Source organism: Zingiber officinale, chromosome 4A (genome assembly GCF_018446385.1).
Source record: "Zingiber officinale cultivar Zhangliang chromosome 4A, Zo_v1.1, whole genome shotgun sequence".
In the NCBI taxonomy this organism is placed as follows: domain Eukaryota; kingdom Viridiplantae; phylum Streptophyta; class Magnoliopsida; order Zingiberales; family Zingiberaceae; genus Zingiber; species Zingiber officinale.
This window is the reverse complement of record NC_055992.1, coordinates 71,026,346-71,028,689: the sequence shown is the minus strand read 5'-3', so window position 1 is coordinate 71,028,689 and position 2,344 is coordinate 71,026,346. Positions and strand designations below refer to the sequence as shown.

At 35.3% G+C, this 2,344-nt stretch overlaps 1 non-coding gene across 1 annotated transcript; it reads right to left on the bottom strand.

Annotated features, from left to right (window-relative positions):
• Positions 1-295: 295 nt before the first annotated feature.
• LOC121973956 lies at positions 296-401 on the bottom strand. The gene has a single exon (XR_006109857.1). It is a non-coding gene; the product is annotated as a small nucleolar RNA R71 (small nucleolar RNA).
• Positions 402-2,344: the final 1,943 nt, after the last annotated feature.

Here is a 2,344-nt window from a genome sequence, read left to right as displayed (position 1 = left end):
ATTAAACTAGAAAGTTTCCAACTAGACCCAGAGTTAATTTTCATGATACAAGGTCACAAATTTGGAGAAGTATCAGAAAGTCCTTATCTGCATCTTGAAATATTTTTAGAGATTTGTGATATGGTGAAATGTGAAGGAGTGTCAGCAGATACAGTTCGATTGATGACATTTCCTTTCACTATCAAGGATAAAGCAAGGACTTGATTATATTCTCTCCATCCTCAAAGCATCACAAGTTGGGAACAATTCGAGAAGCAATTTCTGAATCATTTTTTTCCACCAAGCAGAACAGTGTATATGAGGAATTGCATAACAAATTTTGCTCGTGCTTATGGAGAATCATTGTTTGAAGCATGTGATAGATTCAAGAGTCTTCAAAGATAGTGCCCTCATCATGGTTTTGAAAAATGGTTGATTCTACACATATTCTATGGGGGAATTTCTTTCTCAGACAAGAGTTTATTGGATTCATCAGTTGGAGGTTCTTTTATGGACAAAAGTGTAGATGAAGCATATATGCTAATTGATCAAGTGACATTGAATCTCCATGAATGGTCAAACATAAGTTGAATGAAATCTCCCTCAAACATTCAAGAAGTGCAATCCATAAAAGCTATAGATCCTATCAAACAAATTGTAACTCAACCATCTATGAGTTTTGAAAATCACAAGTCACAGAACGGGGAGTTCAAACATTTAGGGGCAAAGATTGAAAGTATTGTTTCAAATTGGTTTAAAGAAGATCCCCCTCCTTCGCAGACAAGATCTAGTGAAAAGTGTGATGATGTTGGGTTGAGAATTGAAAAAAATCATGAAGAACTTCTAAAGAAGGACATGTTTAGAATTGAGGAGAAGAACAATAGAAGACCACATGAACTCTGTTCCATTATTCCAGGAGGTTCCCAAATGCCACAAGTACCTTTCCCTCAACGATTGATTATACCAACACTAGATAAGCGAGTTGAATCGCCTCCACAAGCTAAAAGGGAATATGGGAAATTAGAAGTACCTTTCCCAAGACCTTCACTAAGGGTTCCTTTTCCACAAAGGTTAGTGGGGGTGAATGAGAACTATGACTTTAAAAAATTCTGTGACTCTGGTATGGTTGAGTGCAGATTTTTGAATTTGTATAAAGATGAAGACTCTTCAGATTAGGATTATGAAGATAAAGTAGTGGTAAATAAGTTTTCAGATCTACCTCCAAATAATTTTCATATGATGAATGTGATGTGGTAGATCAATTTAAAACTGCAAGTGAAGTTATTGATCCTCCTATAGTTGATTCTCCTATTGAGGATATTGATGTGGGTTTATTTTTTGATGTTTGTGTTGATGATGTTGATATGGAACAATGTGTAGGGAGCTGTGTTGTGGAAGCAGCATCTCAAGAATCACCTCCTTTGTCCACATAATCCTTAGATGTTGTAAGAGTTGCAAGGATTGAGCATGTTGTGGACCAATGTGTAAGGACTCATGTAGATATGGATGAGTCTCAATAATCATCATCTTTGATATCACCAACACTTGAGCTAAAGCCAGAGCCAGAACCATCATTTGATTCAGAGGAAGTTACATCTACATGTTTAGAAATTTCAGGTATCTCTCAGCAAAGTAAGATTAGTATTTCTTGTGATCTTTTGGAAAACGTTATAGACGTACCTATCATTGACTTTGTTGGATGTGATTCAGTTTTTATTTCTTATTCTACTTATCTTAATATGGTTATGGCTCTATCTTATCTAATATGCTTGTGGGAGATTTGTACTTTCTTTGCATGTGCAGATTTCACTTGGGCTAATGATTGGAAGCTCAATCTGAACCATCTTCGACCACCCGAAAGAACTTTAAAGAAGACAAAGATGGAGAGAGCGTTACTTCACTTTTTAATGCAAATGTTGAAAGCTCCCACTAAAATAAGAACCCTTGGTAGGAGGGTGATTAAATATCTTACCCATCCAATAGCAAGATTTAGATGAATCTAATGAGGTGGTCGAGCTAATGACCTTAAACAAGCGCTTCTTGGGAGACAACCCAAGTTCAATCTTGTTTTCATTTTCTAGTTTCTTTTTAGTTTCATTTCTTTCCTTATAATAGACTTGTATCCTCTACTTAATTTTTCTTGTCTATCTTAATTTTGTAGATTTCAAAGTTGTGGAGGAATGTGAGCATTGGATAGAGGAGTATCTTTAAAAACATGAATGACAACCATTTGGAGCTAATCACTTGGTAACTTCTCTAAACATCATAAATCTCCTCCATATGTCATTTCTAGTTTTCATTGGGAAAATGAAAAGTTTAAGTCTGAGGAGATGCATTTGATTTACTTTGTTTGTTTTTGTTTTTT